A 7,076-nucleotide genomic window follows, 5' to 3' on the forward strand; every position below is an offset into this window, starting at 1 on the left:
TCTCTTTTTTCAGCTTTGAGCTTTGAAAGCATCTGGAATGTGTCTTAGAGCTCTGAAATGTTGGGATGGGCCTGGAAGTTTGGCACAACCCTACAGGTGTCTTGGTCTGTAAGTCTTACATATCTAGAAGTGAATACGGGAGGAATCCCTCACATCTTTTTGATGTATCCGAAGAGTTTCCTATCTTCTGAGTTATGCTAATGGCATTACTGCTTCTATTAGCAGCACTGCCCACACAGAAGAATAAAAGCACAGCAAATGTACAGAAGTCAGAAGTTTCTCCATCATGCTTCCTTGAGAGAAGTGGGATAAGAATATATTCAACTGACCACCCTGAATCTTAAAGATCCAGCAGTATCAAAATATTTGAACCTCTCCCCAAAAGAGGTTCAGACAAGAGGTTCCCAGAAGACACAAGACACAATTTCTGTTGCTCCAATAGAAGTAGAGGTCAAGGTGCTGTGTAACTTTCCATTAATCAAACTAGAACAAAATATACAGCAGGAATTATGAAAACAATCTACTTTGACCTACTGGTTTCTAGCAGAACCTGAGAGAAATGATACATTCCTCTTTATGTTCTGCATCCTCTCAGCACTGCAGCCTTGCCCACAGTCTTAGGCGGCTACCGTGCAATTAAGGAATAAATTCACTATATTTAGCACCCTTCTCCCCTTTGACCAGGTCCTGGCTCTACCCTGTCCACTGTAAACCGATTTCTGCCGTAGACACATTAGTTCAGTTGAGAGTAGAAATGTTAACAGTAAGTATTCACAGAGGAGAGCACTTCTCCCTTTTAGTCAAGATGTTCAGATGGGGCCCCATAGCAGCAGGGAGCCTGGACTTCTAAGCAAGAAATTTGGGATTTGCTCCATGACAAACAAGAAAAGATTCTTCAAAAATCTTAAACTCTCAGCTCTTGAGCCAAACATACCTCACGCCATTTATTCTCACAGCTAGCTTCAGAGAAATATTATGATAGAAAATCTTCCAAGTCTGCAGAATTGGGCTGTTAGCCAAGCTGAATGAAATTTCAAAAAGCAGCTTCTCTTTCATATCTTCAGTCCAGAAAGACAGCTGCAGTGGGTGAGGACAGATCTGCCCACCATTGCAATCATTCTGGATCTAGCAAGGTCCCAGAGCCCTGCACACAGATAGTACATGCAGTGGTCATTCTCTGCTTCTCACAATTAGCTGTGGTCCTCCCCCTGCTTGTATACATTGGAAGCTTGTGAGTGCGTGGTATGCCTGTGTAAGGTTTAAATTAGGGGGAAGAGAGAAGAGAACGGGGACTGCCCATAGGCACTGAACAGTCCAACCTTGCCATGTTTGGGGGAAAAATCCTGGCTACAGAAAGATGCCTTGAAAGCTTTAGTACTGTGGCAAATAGTTATGCATAGGAAGAAGCTTGGCAGCACTACTCTCTGCTTATGGTGGTGGTGGGGGCACTTTTCCACATGGATGAACTCTTCTTGCCCTATGTCTCTAATGTGCAGGCATAGAAATGTCTTCGTGGTCATGATGCTGTCTTTTTCTGCCTCTTCTGTCCAACAGTGTTGCACCATGGACCTCAGTTTCAGGCTAGCTGTGTCCCAGGGCAGATTTTTGTTCCCTGCTTCTGTTTGTTTATAACAGCCTCCAAGACTGCTGCAGAGCCAAGGAATGACTGGCTGTTTTCTCAATCTCAAATATTGGCTTGGAAGAAATGGGTTCATCATTAGCTCGAGCACTCTTTAACTCGCTAAAAGGAATGCTGTCCCTGCTCTCTGCTATCAATTGTAATAGCAGGCACAGAATGTCACCCTTTTCTTCCAGCCTTATCCAGCTAGCTGAGGATAAACAAAGGCATCCAGTCCTGATACAAATATAATTCAAGGGATGAGTATTGACTCACACTCTGTTCAGATTTATTTTTTTTTTCCACTGTAGAAACTGGGAAATTATTTCCGTATCTTAGTTTCTTTGTGTCAGCTTTCCAACATAAGGTTTTAAAAAAGTTTTTCCTAAAGTTAAAAATGTTCTCCTACTATAAATCCTATGTCAGCCTCAAAAACACCAACTATTTTTCACTTGCTGAGTTGAGCCTCCTTCATGAAGATCACTTCTGGAACAATGTGACGGATTATGAGTTATAGCAAGGAAGCCTAAAATAAATTCTAATTAAAGTGCAAGAGGCTATGACTCTTTTGAATAAAAAGGAGTAAAGGGAGGCTAAGGTTACTTAATTAATGCTACATCAGGCTTTTATTGTACTGAGAAGCACAACTTTGCAAGCCTCAAAGAAAAAGAGAAAAAGAAAAAAAGGAAAAGAAAAAACAAAACAAAACAAAAAACCTAGTCCCTCGGCAAAGTTCAAATGTCATTCTCCTTCTAAAAGAAAATGCAAGTGAAAACTGATTATCAGTGAGCTGACATTAATAGGGCAGAATTTAGAGAATTAAGAGCTGGAAGGATCATCTTATGAAAGACTAATGGAGTTAAATATCATAGCTAAACATTTACCAAAGGGAACATAACAGTCTGCAATCTACGAAGGAAATGTTTACTGAAGAAATAAGAGGATTGGCTCATACACATAGATCCATATAAATAGTAAGGCAAGCTCTGTTGAAAGCAGCCTCTCTCTGTTCAGCATGAACTGAGATCTCAACATTTGTTTTAATTTGCAATGGCACATCTTCAGCTTTAAATGTTTTATTTCAGCCTGCTCTTAATATTCAAAACAGGAAACGAAGAGTGGTTCTGAAAGACGGATGGAAATGTGTCATTCTGAAGATGATGAAACTGGCCATCGGCTCTGTTTCAACCTTTACCCTTTGTCCTACAAGAATATTTTAGCCAGAGCAGTGTGACCTTCCCATTTTGTAGGGCCTGCATTTTTTCCTAGAAGGCTTTCATGCTAAATATTAATATTAACTAATGAAAGGACTTCAGTTAAATGTTGCAGTTACTGGCCTATGTACATGTATATGCAGTCAGTCTTCTCTTAGGAAGCCATTCATAAGGGAAATTATAGAAATCCAAATCCTATTTTTAGAATATAATTGTTCACTGGACAAGACACTAAAACCCAAAGGATGTTGCTCGGATGAAGACAAGTACTAGATAAGGAGAGTGCAAAGCTGTCTTTAGCTTTCACAGTCTCACAAAGAACCAAAAGTTGCTACTGATTATAGTCCCTAAAATCTCAACTAAATGTCGGGCTTTTCAGGAGATTTTTCAGGAATATCTCACCGTTGTGGCATAACATTTTAATCACAATGTTGTTTATGGTGTCATCATGAAAATCTGAAGAAATTCTGCAACATAAATGTCATTATCAAGCCTATGTCTGTGTTCCAGCTGTTTCTAGCACAAGGGTACATGAGCCAGGATGTTTCAGTGATGGGAGAACTTAATCAAGTCTAATTAAGAGAACTGAGGAAGGTCTAAGCATCAAATATGGCAGGAAATGTCCACATACCTAGAGGAGCCTCTCTAACTCACTCTGTGCTCTGCTCACCTTTCATGTTCTGAAAGTTTGCTTAAGGCAATGATATAAAACAGAAAGCAGAGATCCAGAATAAAATTCTCTGCATAACCCTGTCTTATTTAAATACCAATTTTATGAAGCACGTATTAAAAGGACTGATTAAGACATACTAAAGAGGTCTGAGCCACCTGTCACAATTTTATTTTTATAACTGATTTTTCTGTGATTCATTCTTGTGCAGGAAAATCAAGCTCACAGCTTTCAAACAAAGAAAACCAAAATAGTACAGATACGTTTTGCTTTAGCAGTGACATGCACTTGGATATTCCTTTAGGACAGAGCTCAGTGCTTCAAAGAGAAAGGCAAAGATACTTACATCAGATAGGTATGGCTTTCCTTAGCTGCCATTGATAAAATCACTTTAAACTGAAACATCTGACCAAAACTATGAATCGCTGTCCAAAACATTACATCACATGAGAAAAAGTGAAGTTACACATGTTGAAATGCAAACATTGCTCTTAGCGGCCTTTATAAAATGTTTGTTCAGTTCTGTGGTAGGCACCCCCCAAATTTTTCTGTTACAGTCAATCTCAGATGTTTAGGTGAAAAGGTGACACCAGAAAAACAAATACAGTTAGTAGTAGTGAAACACATTTACGCAAGAACAGACGAAATGATCCCTTAGATAAAATTAATTGCGAAAATGAACTCTCATAGTTTAGTGGCACATTGATTTTGTCTCAGATCTCTTTGCTGTTGTAGGAATCAAATGGAAATCCATGCCGTGTCCTTGCTCCCATGACTGTCAGAATCCAGGTTGCCCTGGAGACATGATGTCACATTTGCAGAAGGGGAGCAGAGGGACCTCGGCCCCACTGTCCTCCAGGGACGGCGCTGCTGAAATTCTTCCACAGGCCTCCTTTGACCCCCGAGAGCTCGCAGACAAAGAGACGCAGGAAAGTATTTGCAACATGAGATGCTACTGTAAATTAAACACTTACTAATGAAAGATCAGAGGGATGACAAAAAAAAATAATCTAACTTCCTCTTTCTCCATGTGTCTTTGGGAAACACATAATAATGCTTTTTAGCAGCATGGCCGCAAGGACTGGGTATTTAAAGCAAGCAGATCAGCAAAATCCCTTGGTTTTATGAAAAGGTGAGATACTAGGTGGTGATTACTAGCATCCTGGGCACAAGTGCATACCCAACTAAGACAGTTGTCAAATCCATGTACATTTCTAACAACCATTCATCTGGAAACACTGGCTAGTATCTGCTGGAAATGGAGAGTAGAACAAGTCAGGCTCACAGGCTGAGCTTGCAGTCCGTCCGCGGAGCTATGTAAATCCCTCAGCGGGTCAATACATTATTTCCTCCGTCACATATAGGATTTACTGCTCCCGTCACTGCACTGTCCTGTTAAATTATCGCACAGGAGGTTGGAGTTCAGAGAGGACTTTGGTACTCCGAGAACAAAAGCCTGGCACGCATGACATCAGCTTGCACACATGCACACACACACGCCGAGCCTCGGGACAAACGAGTGCAGCTCATCTCCCTCTTTGCATCGCCCGGCAGCAAATTGAGCATGCAGTGGAAACGAGGACAGCAAAGAGAGAATCTAGGAATATTGACTTCTTCACCACATAGGCTGGAAATCGGGAGATCTTGCGGAAAGATGGAAAATGGGAATGAGTTAGAAAGATGCTGTGCAGAGGAAAAAAGTTTTACACTGCTGTTAAAAGAAAAAAAAAAAAAGGCACATGCATCTGAAAGAAAGCAACAATTGTACTGCTCTGCACAACATGGATTCTGCTTCCTCCAGCACGCTGTGGCTAGACCCAGAGCTCTCACAGGGCAATTGTGAGTGGTGCTGGGTGTAAAGCAATAGACAAGAAGTAAGCATGAGGAAAACAAGGAGGAAGGTAAAAAAGATGACTTTGCAAACTATGTTATTGCTGTGGAAAGGATAAACCTTCCTGTAATTAAATGCTTGCAATTTGCATATATTCTTCTTTTTTTGATACATTTTTTTCTGAGTTGAGATGTGCCCAAATATTCTGCTGGAGGCCCAGTCCCGTGGCTTTGGAGTTGGCTGCTGCTCACAAGCAAAGCCATCAAATACAGAACCCAGGGCAAGCAGCTGTCCTTCCCCTTAGCCCATCTCCATGGAGCATCAGTAGGAAGAGACAAGCTGTCACCGATGGACCTAACCCCTATAAATTTATTACAGCCATTTTTAATCTAACTCCCTTGATATTTTTTGCCTTTTCCACACCTGTGGCAGTAAATTCTGCCATTTGGGGAAGCATTTTGCTAATTATCTCAGGCACAGATCTGAGCCGCTGAAGTTGCACGCTGCTTCCCCAGGCACTGGAACCAGAGCTGCGGTGTTGCTGCAACTGTTGTAATGGAACAGAGTTAAAAGCCTGTCTCAAACATAGTTTATACACCTCATTTTGATATATAAATGCAACTGAAGAGACCCATATTCCGAATCGACAATGGCAACAAATGTTAATTGCACAATAATATCTATCAAAACCAATATTCAGTGTGATCGCGTACTTGTGCTCTCCTCAGGGCAAACCACAATCGTAATTAATAATGTTATTAAATAACTTAATAATGGGACAGAGGCAGCTCATAAATTCTCGGGTGAGGTTAATGAATGGGATCTGGTCATTAGGTAGGCAGAGCTGAACAATTTATGAAGCATTTTAAGAGCTTCCCCAGAGGTGGTGAATCAGGGCTGATCTGCTCGGGTCCTTTAGTGAGCAGCAGTAATAACAAACGAGTAAATAAAATCTCCACAAAACAGATGCAAAACAGCCTTTTCTCCTTTTTATCATGACCTTCCTCTAAGCTTTATTTTTTTTTTTATACCAGAACTAAAATGTTTTTCTGGCAATGACTTGTGAAACTCTCTGTATGATATAGAGCCTAACCAGATGGGAACTCAATATTATTATTTTCTTATTGGTCGTGGAGTTCTCCACCTCAGTAGCCCATATACAAAAGCCTGCTTCTTGTCTTGACAGGTTTACAGTCTAGGTAATTCAGTGTAAAAGAACTAATGAACAATGATTGAGGTAGCAATTTGTCTTCCAAAAGGTAGTGCCTGTGGTGTTTCTGCTCATTCCCACACGCTCTCCAGCTTGCCTAGTCCTACCATGACCTGTAAATAGTATTTTTCTAAACAGAAAAAGTCTGCTGTCGTTCCTGAGCAGGTAGGAACAAGCCAGGTCTCACTATCAGTATCAGGTTACTGTGACTTACTATTATACCGTTTGAGCATTTGGACTGTGGTAAACAGCATGGCTGCAAGGTCTTTTCACTCGCTGCAACGCAAAATGCATTATTTTAAAACCACCTCGGAGGCGAGCTGGGCTGTCAGCAGGCACGTGGGCACCTGTGATGCCTCAGCTGTCAAGCAGTACCTTGCAAAGCCGAGCGACCCAGCTGCTTTTGATGGCACGCTCTTAATCCACCAGGGAAGAGGGTTAAGCGAAGGGCACTCACAAGCTGTGTCAGAGCTTTTGGTGCAGGGACTGAAGGCTGCGTGGTGCTACTGCCCCCACGCCAGCAGCAGCAGAAG

This window comes from Anas acuta, chromosome 1 (genome assembly GCF_963932015.1).
Source record: "Anas acuta chromosome 1, bAnaAcu1.1, whole genome shotgun sequence".
Lineage (NCBI taxonomy): Eukaryota > Metazoa > Chordata > Aves > Anseriformes > Anatidae > Anas > Anas acuta.